Source organism: Callithrix jacchus, chromosome 1, assembly GCF_049354715.1.
Source record: "Callithrix jacchus isolate 240 chromosome 1, calJac240_pri, whole genome shotgun sequence".
Classification (NCBI taxonomy): domain Eukaryota; kingdom Metazoa; phylum Chordata; class Mammalia; order Primates; family Cebidae; genus Callithrix; species Callithrix jacchus.
In genome coordinates this window covers 17,642,839-17,667,445 of record NC_133502.1, presented here as the reverse complement: position 1 = coordinate 17,667,445, position 24,607 = coordinate 17,642,839, and the positions used below count along the sequence as shown (strand labels likewise).

Below are 24,607 nucleotides of genomic sequence, written 5' to 3'. Positions count from 1 at the left end.
AAGCACGTTGCAAATATCAACCTATTTAATTTTCATACTACCCCAAGAATTAGGTCCTATTCATTTCCCCATTTTTATGCTTGAGAAAATGGAACCACTGAACAGTGGAGCATCTTGCTGAAGGCCATGCAGCTAGCAGTTGCCCAGGTGGGATTGGATCCAGGAAGTCTGGCTCTGTAGCTCATGCCTCCATCCACATCACAACCCCTCCTTGCTGGACTTGCACTCTCTTTATTCCCTGCTCAGGGAAAGGGTTTAAGGTGAAAAGCTTTCTTGTCTGACTCCCCCACGTCTGCTCTCTTGGCTACTAGTCCTTTCCTCTGTTTCTCTGCTTTGGTATTCCATCACACCTTGGCCATTTCTCCAGGATAGTCGCCATCACTTTGTGGCAGGTGTGGTGTGTGATACATAGCAAGAGCTAGCCTTTGCAGAGCTGAGAGAAATGAATTCTTCTCTTCCAGGGAGGGCTCATCCGTTAGAGGTACTGTCATGCTTCTGGAATTGCAGTACCCCGTGGTGGCCTGATAAGAGGTAATTCATTCATTTCAACGGAGATACTCTGAAAGTAGAATTATCATTGTTTTCAGTAAATGCCTAACGAATTTAAGTGATGTTATCAGCGTAGTAATATTGGAGATGTATCCCTAGTCTGGTTTTGTACTTATCCAATTTTAATGCTTATAAAACCCATTTGGGATTTAATTTAAAAGCCATCTCTTTGTTTTCACCACAACAAATGACCTCATTTTTTAGAAAAATATCATTTGCTTTGGCTTTTTAAAGGCATTGGCAAAAATGTCTTTGATAACAGTGTTTTTTGGATGCTATTTAGTGACCCTTCTGGCTCCATGCAGTTATGATTAAAATCAGAAACTAGGATGAGATGTCAGGTCTCCTATGCAGATTAGGCAGAGACAATTAGAGAGTGTGATTATAGTAGGCTAGAAATGTCAAGAAAATGCCACATCAAATATCACCATTCTGCCATATTATAGGTAAGTGGAAAACTTCATTAACAAGACAAGGACAGCCAGGAAATTTTGCTTTGAAAACTCAATGCAATTAAAAGAGAGTATTTTTCTACTGCATCTGGAAGGTTTCACTAAACAAAACAATTTAAAACCATAAAAAAGCACCCCAAGTTTTGTTAACCTGTTTAAATCTCCCTGTTTTGCAAGAGGTATGAGTGGAGTTAATCACAGAGTCCTAGAAAGATGAACCAATTATTGCAGAAGCTGGCTTGGCTGATTTTTCTCTCAAAGCGAAATTTTAGTTCACTAGCATTTTCTTTCCTGTTGGGAAAATTGTATGCTACTTTTTTTTTTTTTTTTTTTTTTTTTGCATTGAGAAACGGCTGTTTTCCATTACTGAAGTTTTCGGTTAGCTGATATTTAGCTGATCTTATGGTTTTAGTAAGTATGTAAGTTAAAGAAAACCCAAATTCAAAGGACTTATATAAAGTGAGAATTAATATGGACTCATTCATATAGAGTCCAGAGATGATTCTGTGGTTCTAAGATGATACCAGGGAACATTTTTTATTTTTGTTTGTTTTTCGTTTTTGCCAACCTGCCGTCTGTGATGTTGGCTGCATCCCAGGGATCACTCGTTTTTCATTTGCAAGATTGTGCCAAGAGTTCCTCGGGTCATTTGCTCTCTTGTCCAGCTCAGAAACAGTATCCTATTAAAAATATAAAAAGAAAGAGAGCAAAGAAGGAAGGAGGAGGAGAAGGGGGAATATGTTGGGCCGTTTCTCTGTCTGGGTCATCTTAGGTCATTTGACTACCATGGCCAGGAAGTGCTGTGGCATAACTGGTTTAGGTTGAGATGAGTGTCTTTAAGCTCTGAGTCTTTAAACTAATCTGAGATCAATCTGCCAGTCTTCATAGCTGCTTCACAATGGGGGAGAAGTACAAAAGGTGATCAGGAAATAACCATTTTTTTTCATCGCAACTCAAAAATGACTATGATCCCCCCTTGGCCTCCCAAAGTGCTGGGATTACAGGTGTGACAACCGCCTCTGGCCTGTGTACAACAATTTACGTGGAGTGTCATGATTATACCCAAGGTGCACAAGCTCTGCACTGAGGCACTGCAGGGTACCACAGCAAACTCATCATGATGGCATAGGCTAGTTTCGAATTTTGAAGGAAACACAGCAGTATGCAGTATCTGCCGTTCATTGCATAAAATACCATTTCGGGGTAGTTTACAACTTTTATATGAGATCATGCTGTCTTTTCTTCAATGATGTCCTAACTTTACTAATATTTTGTTGTTGTTGCCATTGTTGGCAATTGCTGTGATGAAAACCAAGTACTGAATGAAAAATCAGTGAGGAACAGGACATGAGGGTGATGCCACAGTGTCCAATCTGATTCTAAGATTTAAGAAGTTGTGCAGATAGACACTGCAGACTGCTAGAGTGGGGAAGGAAGGAAGGAGGCAGGTGTGAGTGGGAAATCAACCTATTGGGTGCTGGCTTACTACTTGGGTACATATACCCATACAAACCTGCACACACCCCTTTGTATCTAAAATAAAAGCTCAATTGTTTTTTTAAAAAGTAAGTTGTGCAGCATCTAATAGCACACAGCCCATTTGTAATTACGGTTATTGTAGAATAAAATAAGTATATCATAGTGTTTTTTTTCCGGTTGGCTAATAAGTTGCTGGAACATCAATGCTTCATAAGTTGCTTAAACAGAACTTATTAATAAGTGTAGCTGTTTGCAGATAAGGTATAGAGGAAAAACTATTGAGACATTAATAGTGCTATGAATTGATAAACTCTGGGAATCACTGGATTATGCTATTTTGGGACTGATCAATTACCTTTCACTGTTTGAGTACTGAACATTCAGGTCAACAAATTAGTGAACTAAAAAAAAATCAATGACATGTTGTATAATTCTTTGCTTTCTAAAGCAGAGCACAGTTAGGAAATGAAATATTTCCATTATAACCCAGCTTCATTGTTCTGAATACCAGTCATCACCCTGGACTTCAATGCAGGCAAATGCTTAAAGTTCCAAATGCTTCGTGTAGAACCAGGCCATGATTGGCAGGCCGTATGGCTCTCCTGTGGCTATGGACATGAATATATTTCAGGCTCATGTTTTCTACTTTGTCTAAGTGGATTTTGTTTTCTCCTCCCACAAAATCAGAATAGAGTCATGGAAGGGTCATGAGCTTTTAGAAAATCTGTGTTAGAATTCTGGTTTTAACATCAGCTTTTTGATTTTAGTAAGTCGCCTCTCTGAATCTCAGCATCTTTACTATAAAAAGAGGCCAAGAAGGCCTATGTTTCAGTGTGAACCACTTTGCAAGAAATCTGGCAGATGACAGACATTTGAAATCCTATCAATACAAATATCTATGATGTAGCTCATCTGTGCTCAAGGCCCTGGAGGCTAAAACATGATTAAGACACAGCCCTGTGTTTAAGAAGCTAAACCACATAACAGAGTGAGTTGGACTGTCCTGAAATAATGAGGCAGGAAGTGGAGGACAGTGTTGTGAATTTCACCAGGTGAAGGTAGGGCTGAAGATACTGAGATGAGGGGTCGAGGGAGTTAGTACTGGCTCCTGCTGGAGGGCAGCCCTGAGGAAACAGCCAGGTCTGGGGGTTCACAGCACAAGGCAGCAGGTGAAAAGTGTACCACATGCAGAGGCTGGAAACACGGCTGGAGCACATGAGGCTGGAGTTTGGGCTTCCGTCTGTAGTGGAGGGTTCTGGTCAGTGCCAGGGAAGGTGTCAGTAGTCATGGAAAGTGAACGCCCAGACAGGGCAGCCGGGAAGCCAGAACCACATCAATCGATGCCTCTCTTTGTCTTCCCTCGTTCTTTTCGCTTATTATTTTTCTCTTCCCACCTCACTCCCCTGCCTCTCCGAGCTCCTCATCTTTAGGCACATTACTTGGACACTTCTCTGTTTCTTTTACTTCGAGAAGTTTCGGTGCTTTACCCATCACACTCAGTGAGAAATCTCTTATTTCTGATCTGGACCTGGACACACATACATACAACAGGAATTTCTTGGATATCTGTGTGGTACATTATTTGGGACTCTGATTTTGCCAATTATCTAAAGGAATATTCTTTTTGTACTACCTGTGGTTCACCAGTTTTTTTCTTTTTTCCACTGTCCATGGGACTGTTTTTAAACTAGTTTATCAGAAAGCCTTGTCTCACCAGGGCTGTCAGAGCGGCACTGGAAGCTCTGAGTGCATTGTTTCAAGAGGGATCATTCCTGCAGAATGTGATGGGAACAGTGACCGCTGGAGTTGTGCAGTGTGGTAGCTCTGCTTCAGACAGAAGCGATATATTGTATTAGGATACTTATATTTAAAATATTGTTATGTTGCACTGCAGTTGAGTATAGGAACTTTTCAGTCATTAAAGGTAGTTTATACTGATATAAACTAGTCAGATAGCTAGTTTAAATTTTTTTTGCATTTGTTGACAATCTAATATGAGAGGTATGCTGCATAGTCATGGTTGTGGGGAGTCCCGGTTCTGCCACCTATTATCTGTGTGACCTTGAACAAGTTACTTAATCTCTCTGAGCCTCAGCATCCTCATCTGCAAGATGAAGAAAACACTACCCAACTCTAAGAGTTTGTGCAAAGATTAGCAACCATAGCTGAGTTCTAAGGGCATGACTCTAGAGGATCTTCAAATGGTAACAATTCAGACTTTACAAGAACTAACTTATTTCTGTATTCCCTATTTCTAGATATAGGCTTATTCTCTCTTGATTGAGCAGAAGATGCTAACACAAGTCAAAATGGACGAATAAGATACATATAATTTATGAACTAGATTTTAGGGTTGTCAATAATACATCATTCAAAGATTCCAATTAATTATATTGCATGAAATATTTCCATTCTAATAAGTAAAATAAACATCAGACCTTTAAAGGAAGATCTAAGGAATCTAGTATAATGATGACTGGCAAATAAACTGAACAACGGCAACCATCAAATTGGGATTTCTTCATTGTGATGGTTAATACTGAGTGTCAACTTGTTTGGATTGAAGGATACAAAGTATTCATCCTGGGTGTGTCTGTGAGGGTGTTGGCAAAGGAGATTAACGTTGGAGTCAGTGGGGTGGGAAAGGCAGACCCACTCTTAATCTGAATGGACACCATCTAATCAGCTGCCAATGTGGCTAGAATATAAGCAGGCAGAAAAATGTGAAAAGAGAGACTGGCCTACCCTCTCAACCTACATCTTTCTCCCTGCTGGATGTTCCTGCCCTTGAACTTTGGACTCCAAGTTCTTCAGGTTGGGACTCAGACTGGTTCACTTGGCTCCTCAGCCTGCAGACTACCTATTGTGGGACCTTATGATCCTATGAGTTAATTCTTAATAAAGTCCCCCTTTATAGATATATCTATTCAAATAGTCCTGTCCCTCTATAGAACATTGACTAATACATTCATCCAGTTTAAAAGGGAAAGTAAAATCATTACTGTGGTGAAGGAGAATATCTCGAAGCCACCCTGCATTATTCCATAAAATATTTATCTTTATACATAATGTTCAAATTTTCCTTTGAAAGAATGGACATATTTTATTTAAAGGTATTAGCAGATTTCCATGACTACGACCTCTGGAGGAAGGGGATAACTTTTTTTAAACCTTCCTGTGTACTACTCAGTTCCAATTATGTACCAAACCAGCTGGTTCAATGCATTCTCAAGAACTTTAAACATAGCAATAAAGGAAAAAAAAAACGAAGCGCACTTTCTGACGTGCTGTCAGCTGGAGACAGCTATGAGAAAAGTGAAGAGAGTTTTCTTATTTGTAGTGAAGGAGGCTACGGTTCTCAGTGGGGATTTGTCCAATCCACACAGCAAGTCGCCAACGTCTCCGAAAGCAAATCTCAGACCTCCTGTTTGTCATCTTCTTCATCAAGTTTATCTCTTTCCATAAAATCAGCTTTTTCTCATTTCAACTGAAGCTCTCCCCCAGCAAAGGAAAATCCCTATGCAATAAATTCTTGGGTTTGGTTTCTCTGAAAAAAAAAAAAAAAAAAAGCAAAATAACATACAACTTTAAAAAAAGACTATCAATAAGATTGAAATGAGTCATGAGGGTGAAAGGAGACTCTTTTCTCTTTTTCTGAAAGTGAGAAAAGAGAAACGTGGATGCTATGATCTCTCAGGCCATGTACACTTCCAAATATTTCAAAATTAGAGAAAACTGGAAATAGGGAAAACCTGCAGAAGAGTCAATAACAATTTGTTTTTCAGATTCTACCTTCCTTATGCCAAAATATTGAAGCCTCCAACAAAAATGTCCAGGACATCAGGTGCCAATCCTCACATAACTACAAAAATAGACCTTTGTATTTATTTTAATATTTTCAGTTTGCTACTTTGAAACAGCCTGAGTCAGGTAGTTATTTACTGTGCCTCATGAGAACCTGCTGTGGTACCAGCCACCTCTCTCAGCACTGGGCTTGCAGGTGACACAGGATGGGAATGAGTTGTTGCTGTCCTTACTAACACACAGAGTGCCCTGGAAAGCACGACCATGTTCATTCAAAGCATGTAATCTTTCATTCATTTGCCATTGTACTAAGTCTGATTCATCCGGGAATTGTGCTAGAGACTTAAAAATCACATTGGTAGAGGAGCAGAAACGTGTTTAATTCAATGTGTTCCTAGTATATGTTTAAAAGTAATTTCCGCAGTGCTGCTGGCTTCTCCCACTTGCGTTCCTCAGCATTGAGTTCCCATTTGGATCTCTCCATGGCAAGCACAGTGGTGAGAGGCATGGCCCAGGCCCTGCCACATAGAATACACATGTTTGAAATTTCAAATGTTTGGGCATCGGCTGCACTGTGTTATTACTAACTTGATTTTATTAGGGACAGCTACTTTATAGAGGAAAGTAACTTTCATGTTTTACTGTCTTAGATTCAGATACCAACTCTGACACATCCTGGGTGGCCCAAGTGGTTTATTTCTCTGGATCCTATTGCTCTCATCTGTGAAATGGAGTGATAATAACTACTTCAAAGTTCTATGCTGAGGCTGGGTGTAGTGGCTCATTCTTGTAATCCCAGTATATTGGCAAGCTGAGATGGGTGGATCACCTGACCTCAGGATTTCAAGACAAGCCAGGAAGACATGGCAAAATCTTATCTTCACCAAGAATACAAAAAGTTAGCTGGGCATGGTGTTGCTTGCCTGTAGTTTCAGCTCCACAGGAAGCTGAGGCGGAAGGACTGCTTGAGCCTGGGAGGCAGAGGTTGCAGTGAGCCAAGATCATACCACTGCACTCCGGCCTGGGCGGCAGAGAGAGTCCCCATTTCTGCGGAAAAAAAAAAAAAAGTTATATGCTGAGATCTTGAAGAGATAAGTGACGTGCCCAGTACCTAATATACATTCAGTGAATGAGCTCCCCTCTCCACTTTTTCACTGAGACAACTTGTGTTCTTCAAACTCAGAAGTGTTATGTAGCTTTAAAATCACTGAACAGAATTAAAACTTGATTTTGTATACAGAAATTTCTGTATCTCCTATTAGGTAACTGGAAACAACTCTGCAAAAAAACTATGAAATCAGTATTTTGTTATTTTCTTACCTATCTAGGATCTACAGGGGTGAAGCACACTTTCCACCCATCCTCTGAAGGTTTGAACTCTATAATAAACTTGGTAACTTGATAGCAGTGAGATTAACAGGAGAAACACATACAAATTATTATGTGCGTATATATAGGAGTCCCCAAAAATGTGAGACTCAAAAAAGGGCCAGATGGTTGACTCTAAAATGCCAATTTGAGCTACAGAAAGAAATAGGGACTTCGGCCAGGCGCGGTGGCTCAAGCCTGTAATCCCAGCACTTTGGGAGGCCGAGGCGGGTGGATCACGAGGTCAAGAGATCGAGAGATCGAGACCATCCTGGTCAAAATGGTGAAACCCCGTCTCAACTAAAAATACAAAAAATTATCTGGGCATGGTGGCACGTGCCTGTAATCCCAGCTACCCAGGAGGCTGAGGCAGGAGAATTGCCTGAACCCAGGAGGCGGAGGTTGTGGTGAGCCGAGATCGCGCCATTGCACTCCAGTCTGGGTAACAAGAGCGAAACTCCGTCTCAAAAAAAAAAAAAGAAAGAAAGAAAGAAATAGGGGCTTCAAGGCTCCTGGAGGGTAGTGGTGACAGGCTATGGAGGGTTGGGGAAGAAATGCACTATGAACAAAGGTTATCTTATTGTGCATGCAGAGTTCTCAGGCAGCAGAATAGATGATTAGAAGAACAGATGAAAAGTCTGTCTGCGTGCAGTGTTTTGGGTGTGGAGGTCTTTAATATGTTCTCCCAGACCCTCTCTGGTTTAGATACCAAGAAAGGGATTTTGAACAACTGAATTTTTTCTTCTGGTGGAACTTTCCTTATAGTTACATAGGGAAACTCCAAAGAAATCCCCTTCTTGGACTTCAGGAGAGGCAGAGAGGCAAAAGACACAGGACAGGAGAAGGTCAAATCAACCTTGATTCAAAGGTAGCTTCTTTAGTTGAAAGTACTCACCATGTCATAGAGGCATGCCTCGGGGTGTTTTTTCTGAGCCCCAGCAGATCCCAGGATCTGAATATTTGATTAATCTGCAGTCCTGAATAGTCATTCAGGGGATACTCTAGACAGAACAAATTACAAGAGAATCTCAAAAGTGTTTTTGGTTGAAGGAACCATATGCAAAGAATAAAATGTATTGTGTATAGGGGCAATTACTTTTAAACCCATACTGGGAATAAATTAAATTGAATAAATATTTCCCGTTGTACTGAAGATAAAAATAGGCTTTGAGTTCAAAGATCTGCATTCAAGGTCTTAATCTCCCATGTATTGTCTCTTAGCCAGTCAAAATATATGCAGTCTCTCTGAGTCTCAGGCCCCTCATCTTCAAAGTATGATACTGAAGTGGGGTCTCCCAGACTTGATAACCAATGGAGTGAATTAGCAAAAGCTGTCACACTATTATTCATTTTGAATAAAATAAAAGACAAGAGATATTAAGAGATTGCTATAAGGCAGATGACAATAAAGCCGGAAGAAAAAGCATCCCAAATGTTCTAACCCATAAACTACAAACGTTTGTATGAATAATTAAAAGAAATGAACCCTCAGTTTTTGCTCCTTGATGACACTCCTTGTCAGGATATGGGGTGTTTTGTGAACTAAAAAAATTGAGCAACCCCACCCAGTCCCTCCTTTCACCCCAGTCATCAGGACTCAGGGCCTCTCCAAATAAGAATTTCTTTTTTTCTTGTATGCCTAATTGGATCCCACTTTTCTACTCTAGGCACCACATTTTTCATCTAAAATGTAACATAAGCCAAAATTCAAAATTGCTAGAAATATGCAAACTTGGAGTTCAATTCAAGGTGAAAAACAGTCTTAAGCAGTCACGTGGACATAGTGTGTGCAGTGATAATAAATGAGGAGGGGAACCACAGGCCTATCGCATAGGATTTCACAAATAACTCATTAGACCCCTGTTCCTTCACTGAATTGAAATGTAATGTTTACAAAGGATCAGCAGACTTCAAAGGCAGGAGTATTTTGGATTTACCTATGACTATCCACAGGAGAACAGCCAGAAACACTAGACTGTATCATTTCTTACCCTTCAATCCAGAGTCACAGGACCAGATGAAGTTGTTTATTTGGTGACTTACCCACCCATGATAAGCGACAACTGTGAGCTAAGTACTGTCACCGGTTATTATGAAGACCTAGGCACTCCACCCTTCACAAGGGTGGATCTATGCATGTTTCCAAGACATGGAATCACTGGCCCGATTTCCCTTACCTCCTTTACCGTTGACCATCCTTGTTTCCTTCAACTAGTGAGCTCCATGCTTGCCGCAGGCTCTAAGCATATCCTTGTCTTCTGCCCATAACAAGGAATTGTGGATGGAAAGCTGCCTGGTGATAAAAATCCATCTTCCTTAAAGTATCTTCCCTGCTTCCAAACTCCCAGCTTTTTCCAACTCAAATAATGTCCAGATCAAAAAAAAAAAAAAAAAAAAAAAAGGAAAAAAGTCTGTCGATGGAATGCATGATTATAGAACAAATGAAAAGTGAGTTAAAGGATATGTGGTGGAAAACAGTCTGGTAACTGTATGCTCTGATATTTTTGTGGCTCTGACTTTTCTGACTGAGGCATTCTTAAATATAAAATACAGGAAAGATTAAGCTGTATTTTTAAAAAATGTGTTCAGTAGCTGTTAAATTAAGATTTTGTACATCCAACAGTTAAAATATTTTGTTACTCTTTGGTATGTTGCAAAATAATATATTTTAGACTTCTTGTCAGGCTTTCTATGACATGCTTAATAAATTAGGCATAGCCATTATATAACAATTTCACTTTTATTCATTTACATTAATTTATCTTCATTTCTGAGATAAGATTTATCTACTTATAACTGCACTTTCACTCGTTTGAGTAACAGAGGTTGGTTGTAGAATGTAATCAATTATAGATTCCCCTCCAAGTCATTAATCTTGCTAATAAAATGAAAACAATCATTTTAAAAATTATTTTCAAGAGTTAGCAGAGAACTACAAATTTACAGCATGACCACTGACCCAGTGACTCAACTCCATTACAGTTACGGATGAGTTTGCAGTTTGGAAAAAGAAAACGTTATCTCTGTTACCAGCATGTCCAAGCCATCACCCCATTTTATCCCAGGAGTATTCATGTATCAGATTTTCCTCCTCCTCATTAGGCAGCAGGAATTTATCGGGTATTCAATGTGTCTAAGCCATGCAATAGGTTTTGTAGCAGATTCAATAGAGGTTAAAAAGACATCAAGAGCAAAGACATGGTCTCTGTCCCTTTCCATGCATTTGTGTTTTACGACCTGCATGAGACTGCCCAAAGAATGTTCAGTATCATGGAGGTGGTAAAGCACAGATGCATGAAAAATTCACTGTGTAAGTTATCTAAAGAAGCACCTTGATTAGAGGAATCGATGACAGGAGAACATTTAGAAACAGATGTGTTTACTTATGACTTCCAGCATTTCCACTGTTTTTCTTGCAGTTTGTTAGTGTTGGCATGAGAAGGAATTAGAGGTTCCTCCCAGACAACACAAATGTTCTCACTACATGACCTTGAAACAATCATGCTTTGCTTATATTGCAGAAACTGATATTGGCACACATTTGGCTCAACAATTTTCACTTTACCACAATCAGAAGGAAAACATGAAAATAGCCAAGTAAATATACAACAGTGGTTCTCTTAATGTATACGATGATTATCTATCTGAGATTAGTTTAAAAATGACCAGACATTCTGATTCAATAGAACACCCCACCCTCAGACATTCTTATTCAACAGAAGAGGTTATTTTGATTCAGTAGGTTTGGGATGGGCCCTGAAAATCTGAATTTTAAGGTTCATTCTAAGTGACTCTGATGCAGGAAGCCTAAAATCATGCTCTGAGATGTTCTGCTACAGATCCTAATGAATGTCACAGAGATGCTAGCTTCGTGCTTTTTTCAAAGAGCTAACATAATATCATTACGTCAGTGCTGGGGGTTCATATTAAAAAACTTGGTTTAGCTAACTGCTGATGTCAGTTTAAACTCATGAACCAAATTCTTACCCTCGTAGAGTAATTTTCTTAGGCATTCCTTTACATTTCTTTTATCATCTGTGCAGGAGTCCAGCTACATCTTGCAAACAGTAACCAACTGTCTCATGATCCTTCTGTCTTCTGTCTCTCTAGGTCAGACCTAAGAAAGCATCAACAATTGGGTAGTTTAAACATAATGATTTATTCTCAACAGTTCTGGAATCTAAGTCCAAAATCAAGGTTCTGCAGAAGCATGCTCCCTCCAGAGTCTTTGTTAGCCTCTTCCTAGCTTCTGCAAGTGGCCATTGGTCTTTGGCAGTCCTTGACATTCTTGTAAATCATCACCCCAGTTTCTGCCTTCATTTTCACATGGTGTTCTTGCAAAGGAGTTTTTTCTCTGTGTCTGCATTTCCCATTCTTATAAGAATCAGTCGTATATGGCAATAGAGTCCACCCTAATGACCTCGTTTCAACCCTCTTACATTTCTGAAGAACTTGTTTTCAAATAAGTTTACGGTCTGAGGTAATGGAGTTTAGAACTTCAACTTATCATTTTTTAGGGAGTGGAGACAGTTTAATCCATTTTCTTCCTCCTCATTCTGTTGTTGGATATATTTAAGCACTCAGAAAAAGTTAGGTAGCAGGAATATAAAGGTTGATTACAGTACTAGAGTCTGTGATGTATGTATACGTCTGGCTGACATAAAAGTATTAAGTTACCAATTATTTTTTCTTTATGGAGTGACACTTTTCAGTTGTATCCATGAAAAATATTTGGATTGGGCTGTGTTAAATGAAGAAAACTTGCTGTGACCTCATTCCAGGGTTAAGTCAGTTCCTTGGAATTGATTGCCTTATGTTTTCAGCATTCTTTTTTCTCCACTTAAAGTAAATTGATGTTTTCCTATCCATCTTTTCTTTTTCTTTAGGTTTTTGGTTTTTTCTTTCATGTTACAAAACAAAACAAAAAAACGAACACCAAATCCTTTTTAAGATTTCACATTCCTCCTAACATGAGATCCTGGAAAATAACATTTTATTCTTTTTAAGTATTTGGATTAAAATAAAATTTTCCAAATTGTCAAGACTTAAAGGCAGAGCCTCTGATGATTCTGTCAGTTGTTCCTAATCTCTTAATTATTAAAAATTTTTAAATGAAATCCAAATCAGAAAGTTAAGAATTTTTAAATATTTGATGTTTAGTAAAATTTGACAAAATTTAAATTGTTCATAATTTTATTTAGTGAGCGAGCAGACAGTGAAGTTATTCTGCCATGCGGTTTTTCACACAGCATTGACTCATGGAGATCTTTTTGGAACTTACTACCTGTAAAGACATGTATTCGGTTTGCAATAACTTCACTCTGTAGTTAACCTAAAGAGGAGAGATTTTTGTGTGTGTGTGTGTGTGTGTGAATTTCTTTGTGTGTGTGTGTGTGTGTGTGTGAGAGAGAGAGAGAGAGAGACACACACACACACACACCAGAGTCTTGCTTCGTCACCACGCTGGAGTGCAGTGCTCCATCTTGGCTCACTGCAACCTCCATCTCCTGGGTTCAAGGAATTCTTATGCCTCAGCCTCCCGAGTAGCTGGGATTACAGTCACCCACCACCACACCCAGCTAATTTTTTTTTCATATTTTTAGTAGAGATGGGGTCTCCCCATGTTGGCCAGGCTGATCTCAAACTCCTGACTTCAAGTGATCTACCTGCCTTGGTTTCCCGAAGCGCTGGGATTACAGGCATGACCCATGCTGCCCAGCAATAAAAGAGGAGGTTTTGAAGGAGATAATATGCACAAAATCCAGGAAGAGAACTAGAATGAGAATGTGCTAAACATGAAAACAAAAAGCTAACCATAACTATTGGAAGTTTATCAGGGAAAATGCACAAGTCTTTGTATCCTGAATAAAGGGGATACATTGGCTTATAAAGCTTGCCATTGAAAAGAAAGAAAAAAATGAAAGTAGAAAAGGAAAGGGAAATAATATTCTTTAATTGCTAGAAAGAAGGAGGACTGCAGCAGAGGAGATGCCATCTAAAGAGTAATGATGTTTATTATTAACATGGTACTTCTCAGACCGTCAGCACATCAAGCAGTCTCAATTCTTTTTCTGGGCTCGGTGATACTCTCTTGATGATGGCTTATGTCATCATATTCTTTTGTTCATGTTGTGGGCTGTGACCACAATGATGAGGCTATGCTCTAAGAACAGGTGGTGGGCACTGTCACAAGACAGGACTGAAGTCCTCAGCCCTCTGGAAGCAGGCTGTTCTTCATGGGCTGGATAGATCCAGTTCCCAGATGCGTAGATCAGAAATCCTGTTTGGCAAGTCGTTAAACATTATCCTTAGGAATCTGTTTGTGTTTCATATCCAGTTGTGGAGATATACATTTATCAGAATGAATAATATATTTTTATCAAACAAGACATGAAAACTTTTAAATACCCAGGTTAAAAAATGTTTACAACTAAAAAGTCATTGGGATAGCAATAGTTTATCCAGAGAGGGGAAAGCCACAATTTAATATATTTAATACATTGAACTTTCCTGATTATTAAGTACTCTGTGTAAGTGTCTAAAACCAGACATCCAACTTTTACCTTCAGTGATCTTGCTGAAGAAATTGTAGTTTTAAGATGGTCATGTTTCATGATAAATTCCCGTACAACTTTGTGGCTTAAAAAAAAGCTGTTTTTGAAAACCACTTCAGCATTTGTCATTGTATCTTTTTATTACTATGTATGTTGTTTTCCCTCACACAAAGGGTTTCAACTCCTCTTGACTCAGTACATTACACGATTTTACTATAAAATTGAATTTGTGACATTCCTGCATTAAACTAAATACTTAAAAATCCTCATAATTTCAAATTCTCTACAACTGGAAATGTCTCTGTATCTCCCATGACTAACACAGTATATAGAAGGTAGCAGATGTTAATTACATGTTTGTTGGATAATAATAATAAAGTAATTCATTATGAACACAGAATGAGTTCAATGATGCTATTGAAACCAACATGGCTACCAACAAATTTATCCATACAGAAGGTGACAGAATATAAATGCATTCATATAGTATCCTTGAAAGCCATGGTCAGGAGCTCATGCTAAAATTGACATTTTTAGCATCAAAGAGTCACAAGTGTGAAAACACAAGCAATTGTCAGATGATGTAGGTTGGTTGGTTGGAGCAATGGTCCTTAGAGAAGAAACCAACATTTCATTCTCTCTTTAAGTATTTGAATTGAAATAAAATTAGCTGAATGTCAGCAGTTGATAGTGAACAGGATTGAATGGCATGAGAATGCCATGGAACTTGATCCTGCCAGTAACGGGAGACTTTGAATGGTTTTAAACACAAGAAGCATGATCAGATCTGAAGAAATAAAGCCAGGGAGGAAGCTGTGACAGTTCTATGGAAGATGAATTGTAATAATAACAGTTAATACTCAATTCCACTTCCCATGTGCAAGGTGCTATTGCAAGCAGTTTATAGTTATTCACTTAATCCTCATAGCAAATTACAAACTTCGGGGCGCTTATCACCACCAATTTTCAGATAGAGAAACAGAGCAGTAAGCTGGATGCAGCTCTCTAAATTATTGTGCTCTTCATTCTCCAAACAATACATGTAGAAAAATAAACATGTTACATACAACCATCATCATAAAGTCATCAAAATTTTTTTATTCTAAATATTAAAAAATTAACTGGAGCTATCACAAAGTACAGAAGAGCTCTGTATAATTTGTTTTACAATTTCAGTGAAAATGAAATTTATTCTAAATAGATTTATGACAAATTATCTTTTGTCTATTTTTCAGTAGTGGTTTTTTTTTTTCCTGATTTACCCTTGAGTGCTTTTGGTTTTGATCACAACTTAGACATTCTGTGGGTTACTAGGACCCATGAATTCATTTTACATTTCTAATATTACATCAAAATTATAATCTGATAAAGGAGACACAGGATACAAAATCAATATGCAAAAATCATAAGCATTCATATACACCAACAACAGACAAGCAGAGAGTCAAATCATGAATGAACTCTCATTCACAATTGCTACAAAGAGAATAGAATACCTAGGAATACATCTAACAAGGGGAGTGAAGCACCTCTTCAAGGAGAACAACAAACCACTGCTCAAGGAAATCAGAGAGGACATGAACAAATGTAAAAACATTTCATACTCATGGATAGGAAGAATCATTATCTTGAAAATGGTCATACTGACCAAAGTAATGTATAGATTCAATGATATACTCATTAAACTACCACTGACATTTTTCACAGAATTAAAAAAAAAAACTATTTTGAAATTCATATAGAACCAAAAAAGAACCTGTATAACCAAGACAATCCTAAGCAAATAGAACAAAGCTGGAGGCATCATACTACCCAACTTCAAACCCCACAACAAGGCTACAGTAACCAAAACAGTATGGTACTGGTACAAAAACACACAGACTGTATTGAAGAAATACTCCAGACTGGGTAATTTATAAAGGAAAGAAATACTGCTATGAAGAAATACTCCAGACTGGGTAATTTATAAAGGAAAGAGGTTTAACTGACTCAATTCCACAGGACTGAGGAGGCCTCAGAAAACTTAACAGTCATGGCAGAAGGTGTAGCAAACACATCCTTCTTCAGATGGTAGCAGCAAGAAAAAGTGTCAAGCAAAAGAGGAAAAGCCCTCATAAAACCATTAGATCTCTTGACATATCATTTACTATCATGAGAACAGCATGGAGGTAATTGCCCCCATGACTCATTTACCTCCCACCAGGTAGTTCCCACAAGCGGATATTATGGGAAATACAATTCAATATGAGATTTTGGTGGAGACACAGCCAAAGCATATCATAGACCAATGGAACAGAATAGAGTACTCAGAAATAAGACCAGATACCTACAACCACCTGATCTTCGACAAACCTGAGAAAAACAAGCAATGGGGGAACAATTTCCTATTTAACAAATGGTGCTGGGAAAACTGGCTAGACATATGCATAAAATTGAAACTGGAACTCTTCCTTACATCTTATACAAAAATTAACTCAAGTTGGACTAATGACCTAAATGCTTTTGGTTAATTTCTCTCCTCCAAGCTCATTCAGAGCATTGCTTCTGAAGGAACAGAAACACCTTTCTTTATAGATTGCCAACCTTACAGACACAGAACATGCTTTAGAGATGCTCTCTGAGTTTAGGAAAGCTCTCAAGTTCTCTGAAAGTCAAGTAGGAGGAAGCCGTCATTTCCAACAATTAGGTGGCCAGGTGAAAGTTGTTTACAGATATTAACACATTTGCCATAGACAATGTGTTGTATTTACTATAATTTATAGTACATTTTATTATATCTTAAGTCATTATTTTCCTATATGACTATATTTTATTTGCTATATTTTGATTCATTATTTTGGACCCATTTGGTCCTTTCATTCCATGTTCTTCGCCAATTGTTTTTCTTGTCATAGTTGGATGGATAAGAAGTAACCTATGAACACACGTGTCGTCATACATAATGCAGATTAAGAGAGTGATAATGGTTTCCTTAAGTCATGCCACACATCCTCCTTTAGAGTTGAGTGTCATATGTGTTTGCATATAAACAAATAGTAGTCCTGTGTAAATGGATAAGGATTGCTTATGGGACATAATTTTCTGGTTATGAGACATTAGGGTGGATGGAAAAGGTGAGCCTTAATCATAATAGGCCAAAATGGATGGCTCTGAGTTAGATCTGCTCAAATGCCAACATGCATGTGAGTCACTTGGAAATCTTATTAAAATAGAGAGTCTGATTTGGTGGGTTGAAGAAGATCGAGAACCTGTGTTTCTAACAAGTTACTGACCAGTGGCAATGCTGCTGGTCTGGGGACCATACTTTGAATAGCAAAGTTGTTTGTCTTTGCATTTACTGTTTTTGTTGACTGTATACTACTCTGTGAGCTCTGGTCCAGTTTCTCCTACGGTTCTGTGTTTTCTTTCTTGTCTTATTCCTCTGATCTTTGTCTAACATATGTAGTCTCTCTCTATTCCTTTCTTCTACTCTCACCTCTGCTTGTCTTTCCCAAAAAGAACAACCTTAGTAAATTCACTTATTTTTCTACTTCACACTTAAAAAAAAACCAAGTTTGGAAAGTAGACAAGAAAAATACAGCATTCAAGGGATGTTGATTTATATATCTGTATTGTATATTCTGTTTTGTATTATACTTCACACATCTCAATGCAAATTTGAGTTCCTGGAGTGAAACCTTGGGAAGATAGGCCCTCCTTGGGGTTCAGTATCTTCTTTATAACCTGGAAAGTATCTGCATTCATGAAGCAGATTCTTGATTACATTTCTACATATTCTCTTGTATATATTGATTATATTTAGCTATTGTCTTGTTCTCTCAAATGTGTCATGGTCGCAAGAGTTTAATTTTCTATCTCTTCAATAAAATAATGAAATCTATACATGAGAAAGAGAGAAAAAACAAAAACAAAGGACGTTTCATCTCTTTTTCTTCTTTCCTGGGAGCATCTCAGCCACATTCCTTTATAGTCTTGAAGATTTTCAATAAACATAATTTTACTTTTTCTTTTTTTCTTTTTGGTAAAGTGAATGATATCTGAAGATCAGGGAGCTTTGCATTTAAAGACCACCAATAGTGGCTCCTTTTGCAAATCAAACAATAGTTATAAAAGTCACTCTATATATGTTACTATTTTTTAATATATGTGATTTTATTTTTATAAATTTATTTTTATTTTTATTATACTTTAAGTTCTGGGGTACCTGTGCAGAATGTGCAGGTTTGTTACATAGGTGTACATGCGCCATGGTGGTTTGCTGCATCCATCCCTCCATCATCTACATTAGGTATTTATCCTGATGTTATCCCACCCCAATCCCCCATGTTACTATTTAAATACCTTGTGGACATTATATTTTTACCTCATTACCTCTAGCAGATATTTAGGTCCAGCCTCATTGTTGTTTGTATATTGTTGAGAAACTAAGACAAATTTTCCTAGAGAATCTAGCCATGGAGTGAGGAAGCCAGCAATAAACTGCTGGTCTCCAGATACATTCCAGGCCTTGCATATTTCACCTCATGGAATGATCACTTCCTAACCTAAATATTGGGCAAATTGAGATTTTTTTTTTTCTATTTGACTTAAAAAATATTCAATACTATAATAGTGAAATCTAAAACTGGAGAGGAGTTACATGGAATATGAAATGTCACGTGTGTGTTATATAAAGAGAGATGTTAAGATACATCTATCTATAGCTATGTCAATCTATCTAAAGTTTAACATTCATATCAACAGTGCAATTTATCACATGAATTTGTGAACCAGTGGGTCATTTTGTTTACTTAGGTAGTGATTTTTCATGCAGCATGCCACTCATGTCTGGGAAACTAGTGGAATTGACTTGCTCCCTCAGGGAGTTGCAGACATTGCAGGAAGTATTTTGAGATGATGAAGTTACAATATTACTACGGACTACTTTGTTTCTTCCTTATATTTTTCTCTGGGTCTCACCAATGAACCAACTTGTCAAATACTTAAATGAAAAGTGCGAGTGAAAACATGGGACTTGTTTCTTGCCTTTCTACTTTGTCTGGGTAGTACTAGGCAGCAATTGTCTTTGGTTTACATACCCATCTGAGATTTATCTTTTTAAAAAATCAGTTAATGAATAAAAGATAATGTAAATTGCTCTCTTGGATATCCTTCCAAGTGTTTCTTTATCAAAGGTGCCTTTCCTGTTATGTTGGAGCAAAGGTCTTGATTCCATGTCAATTTGTTAAGAAATGTGTTACCATAACAATTTCAGCAAAGAGAATACCATTGAAATCAGCTGTCCACATAGTTTCTGGTTGGTACTGGACACTCATGTCTCACCTTTTCCCTCAGGAGACTTGCATGTGAAGGTGGTGTGTCATGCACATCCAATGCTGTCATATATAATTTTGACACCTACCTACCTACACATTTAAAACCATTTTCCCATTTTATTGACAAGAAGCAGTAAAATAAGTCACATTGAAAGCTAATTTTTATGTCTTTGTGAGTTTGTTTTCTAGCATCACGAATTATATCCCTTTGTACTTTCACAAGAAACCAGCTTCTCCATGGCTGACACCAGCCACGAATCATTGCCCCATTCATGAAGGCAGGGGGCCTGCTGGCTGTGAGAATCACTGAAGCCATGTTAGATTAGAAGTTTAGAAGCTAAACCCAATTGCAGTGTAGAATGATTTAAAGGCAATTGCCTACTAGTTCAAAGAGATTCTTGAAAAGTGAGTTCCATTGGGAAAACAAGTTTGTATTGCTAAAACTTTCAGACAACTCAAATGAAAGTGTTCGTTCTGCAGTGATCATAGCTCATTTTGGCTTGCTACATCTACCTACAGCCTCCAACTGGGAATGCCCCTATTCACACTATCTAAGAGCTGGAGGGATCAGTGCAGGTGACAGCTTTGTTCAAATGAAAGAACCAAAAACAGCCTAACAGTCGGTAAAAGCCCCAGGAAGAGTGTCTCTCTAATTTTTATCTTGGAAATAGTCTTCATTTCAGATTTAACTTGGACAATGGGGGGTTATTAGTCCATAGAGACCATATTATCTAATCTATTCCTCCTGCCTAAGACATTGTCCTCCAGGATAAGTATGTTAGCTGAGATGCTTAACAGCCACATTCAATATTTGTTTCCCTCAGCCTCTGAACTCTCATAGGTGCTAGAGCTCATACTGCTATTTTGTTACTTCTTATATTTGCTTATCTTATGGGCTGTGCATGTGCGAACACATCTGTGCACATGTACATACCACAAACACACACACACACACACACACACACACACACACACACACACATACTTTTGGTGAATTCAGAACTGTCTTCTGCCAAGTTCCCTCAGGGACCATGGGAGCATAACTCAGCCTACACAAGTTTTATATATTGGACTTTCTCATAACCTTTTATTGAAGAAAGGTGTACTGCTAACAGAAGGATGAAAACCATTAATGAGCCTTAGATCTTTATTTTTAATTTTTCACAAGCATAAATGAATGTTCTCAGTACTGACAATTGGGCAGTAAAACCTAATCTGGTCTTGCTTTTTTACCTGTTTCTTCAAAAATTAAGAAGAGGGCCTGTCTTCTCTCAAGCCCATAGTGCTACAATGAAATAAAACTTTAAACCAGGAGCATTATTTAAGCAGGCTCTAGTTATTCCCTCAAATTCAGTTACCAACCACCCTTCCCCACTGCCTCATACATTGTTGATCTCCAAAACTCTTCATGGAGTAATTTTACTGAACAGAACAAGTCAAGGTCAGGTTTTCTGATGGTGCAGAGATGAGTCTGACATCATCTGCTTCCCTGGTGATTAGTTGGCACCTTTAGTACTATAGGAATGTTCTCAACACTGACCACTGAGCTGTAGAACCTAATCCAGCCTTGCTTTTACCTGCTTCTTCCAAAATTTAGAAGGACCATCTTCTGTCAAGCCCACAGTGCTGTCATGAAAGAAATGTTCGACTATAAACATTGTTCAAGCAATCTCTAGTGATTCCCTCAACTTCAATTAGTCTTTCTTGTTGAGACATAGACAGAGGGTGACGAATACCTTAGTCTAAAATTTACAGTAATAGGTTTGTAAAAATTTAGAAATCTAGCAACTGACCAAGTCACATTTCAATCAGTGGAAGGAACCTTTAGAGAAGGGTGGTCCAGGAGTGAATGTGACATTGGGTTGGCGTTCAGAAGCCACCTGTCACTTTGCTGTGACATTCGTTCATCTCTGACTCACCAGAACAGCTCTCAGATCTCCCACTGGGTTAAACACACAGGGTGTTCAGCTGAGTAGAGAGAGTTGACAACTGTGTGCAGGTGGTGGAATTAATTAAAAAGGAAAAAATAAACAGAAAAAAGTTAGGAGAATATAAAACCGTTGGTGCACAGATGAACCTGAAGAAAAGATGGCTTTCAATCTGTGCAAACCAAACAGGTGGGGGTAGGACTGCGATGTTGACAAACTTCTGAAAATGACATAGAACAACTGTTGACACTTCTGAGATTGTAAAACAATAAAGCAAATCTGACCAAATAGTAGAGGGAGGGTAAAAAAAATGGGCTATCTATACAACTTTTCAAGACATTTTATTTATTTAGAGATGGAGTCTTGCTCTTGTCGCCCAGACCTGAGTAGAGAGAGTTGACAACTGTGTGCAGGTGGTGGAATTAATTAAAAAGGAAAAAATATCAAGTACCTGCTTTCTTGATCTTGGCTCACTGCATCATCCACCTCCCAGGTTCAAGCGATTCTCCTGCCTTAGCCTCTCCAGCAGCTGGGATTACAGATGCCCACCACCATGCCCGGCTAATTTATTGTAATTTTAGTAGAGACAGAGTTTCACCATGTTGGTCAGGTTAGTCTTGAACTCCTGACCTCATGTGATCCACCTGCCTTGGCCTCCCAAAGTGCTGGGATTAAAGGCGTGGGCCACCGCACCCAACCTCCAATACATTTAAAATTTTATGTTGATGCCTTCATCAGAAATGGCTTAGGAATAGTCTAGATGAAGTTTATTTTGGTGCCAGGTATACTTGATAGATATCATTGCCTGTTCTTTGCCATATCAGGGAAAAAAAGTAGTGAGAGCTCTTTGAAAGCAGGTACTTGATATGATGCACTTAACTACCTATGGAAACAGCCACAGAAAAGTTATTTTTGCCAATTGTGTTGTTTCATCATTCAGATTTATTATTCTTACGTAACAAACTAATCACTTCAGACAAAACATTTTTTTCTTGAGACTTTTTTTTTCTTTTACATAGTAGAGACAGAAAAAAGAGAAAGAGTAGAAAAAAATGGGCAAAGAAGCAGTTATGATGACAGGAGTAAAATAGGAAAACAGGATCTAGAGAAGTCCTTGTTTTAAAATCTAACTTCATGGTGTGTTACAAAGGGAAACATCTGATGATCATAGAGGATGGCAAACAAGCCAGCCTTGAATTTGCAATGAAAAGGCGTGGTATCCTGTCCAAGAGCTACTGCACTCTTGGAAGATTGTGGACAAATCATCTTCTTATCCTTCATTTTCTTACCTATGAAGTGGGATAATAATGCATGGTTTGCATGATTATTTCAAAGACAAGATGAACAAAATATGAACAAAATATCTTCCAGCATTTAAAATAGTCGGCGCTTGACAAATGTTGACTGGGTTTAATTAAATTGTATCACATTTATAAAGCACAAAGTATTAAACAAGATGGAATTGTTTTGTTAACATAATTGGAAAATTCTGTAAACACTAGAGTTGATATATTGGCCATAGTTGAATATTTGATAGATGATTCCAAGAAATTGAATATGATGTAGTATTCTCCTTCCAGTATTAACAAATGTAAGGATTGAAAATGGTTAGAATAGTCTGGGTTATTAATGTTATTATTGACCATAAGAATGATAAATGATGATGATGATGATGCAGTGTAGGCCATGAGGACGTGACTACGTAATTATTAATTGGATTGCAATTTGGAATTCTTGTGAAAATCCGGATTATTATTAGAGAATGACATCAAATTCTACACTGGTGAATCTGAAGGTTTGAAATCAACTAGTCTGAAAATCAACAAGCTCAAGCAGTCATAAAAAAGAAGAAAAAATTGAAATTCATCCCTTTTAAAGAAAAAAGGAATATTAATCTTCTTGGGAAATGTAATTTGAGTCTAGTGTTCTACCTTGTTCCTTAATGTTTCCGAGCTTCTAGAATCCATTTAATATATCAAATCAATGAGTTGCTTCTCAATAAAGTTCTAAAATTATCCAATTTACAGATTATAATTGGTTCTAGAAAACAGAAAAAAAAGTGAAGGGATTAAATTACGTCTCTTCCTCTTTCCACTGCCCTGCCCCATGCTTAAGCTTTCATCTCTCTCTTTAGACTGTAAAGCCTCTGAACCTGTGCTCATATGGCTAATAATACCTCTTTCATAGTGCACCTTTCTACAACATCATCAAATCATATGAACATAATTCTTTGACCACAAACCATAGACAATTTTCTATTTTTGTTCCTTAATAAAGGACAATGTTCTTAGCCTGATTTACAGGGTCTTCAATGATATGATGTCAAATAGCCATTTATCCTGTTACTTTTGTAGTAAAAATTTCACTAAAAATTCATGCTGTTGCTCTATTTTCTTTAGTTGGAATTCTCATTATTTACCCCCACATTAACCCAGTATATGGTTTTTTTCTTTAATTTTAGATTTTTTTTTTAAATTGCATTTTAGGCTTTAGGGTACATGTGAATAACATGCAAGATAGTTGGATAGGTACACACGTGGCAGTGTGATTTGCTGCCTTCCTCCCCTTCACCTATATCTGGCATTTCTCCCCTCGCTATCTCTCCCCAACCCCCCACCCCCCACTTTCCCTCCCCTATTCCTCCCAACAGACCCCAGTGTGTAGTGCCCCTTTCCCTGTGTTCATGTGTTCTCATTGTTCACCACCCACCTATGAGTGAGAACATGTGGTATTTCATTTTCTGTTCTTGTTTCAGTTTGCTGAGAATGATGTTCTCCAGATTCATCTGTGTCCCTACAAAGGACACGAACTCATCGTTTTTGATTGCTGCATAATATTCCATGGTGTATATGTGCCACATTTTCCATGTCCAGTCTATCATCTATGGGCATTTGGGTTGATTCCAGGTCTTTGCTATTGTAAACAGTGCTGCAATGAACATTTGTGTGCATGTGTTCTTATAGTAGAATGATTTGTAGCCCTTTGGATATATACCCAGTAATGGGATTGCTGGGTCAAATGGAATTTCTATTTCTACGTCCTTGAGGAATCACCACACTATCTTCCACAATGGTTGAACTAATTTACACTCCCACCAGCAGTGTAAAAGTGTTCCCATTTCTCCACATCCTCTCCAGCATCTGTTGTCTCCAAATTTT

General features: G+C 38.0%; 1 protein-coding gene and 1 long non-coding RNA gene across 11 annotated transcripts in view; both read left to right on the top strand.

The window, feature by feature from the left end:
* Nucleotides 1-24,607, top strand: part of FGF14 (fibroblast growth factor 14) — a 686,012-nt gene that overhangs the window by 416,552 nt on the left and 244,853 nt on the right. The gene's annotated exons all lie outside the window — the stretch shown is intronic.
* Nucleotides 1-24,607, top strand: part of LOC144576599 (uncharacterized) — a 161,068-nt gene that overhangs the window by 113,276 nt on the left and 23,185 nt on the right. The window contains exon 1 of the long non-coding RNA XR_013518767.1: nucleotides 1-24,607. This exon is cut by the window's left edge and continues 113,276 nt beyond it; it is cut by the window's right edge and continues 21,035 nt beyond it. This is a non-coding gene — a long non-coding RNA (uncharacterized LOC144576599).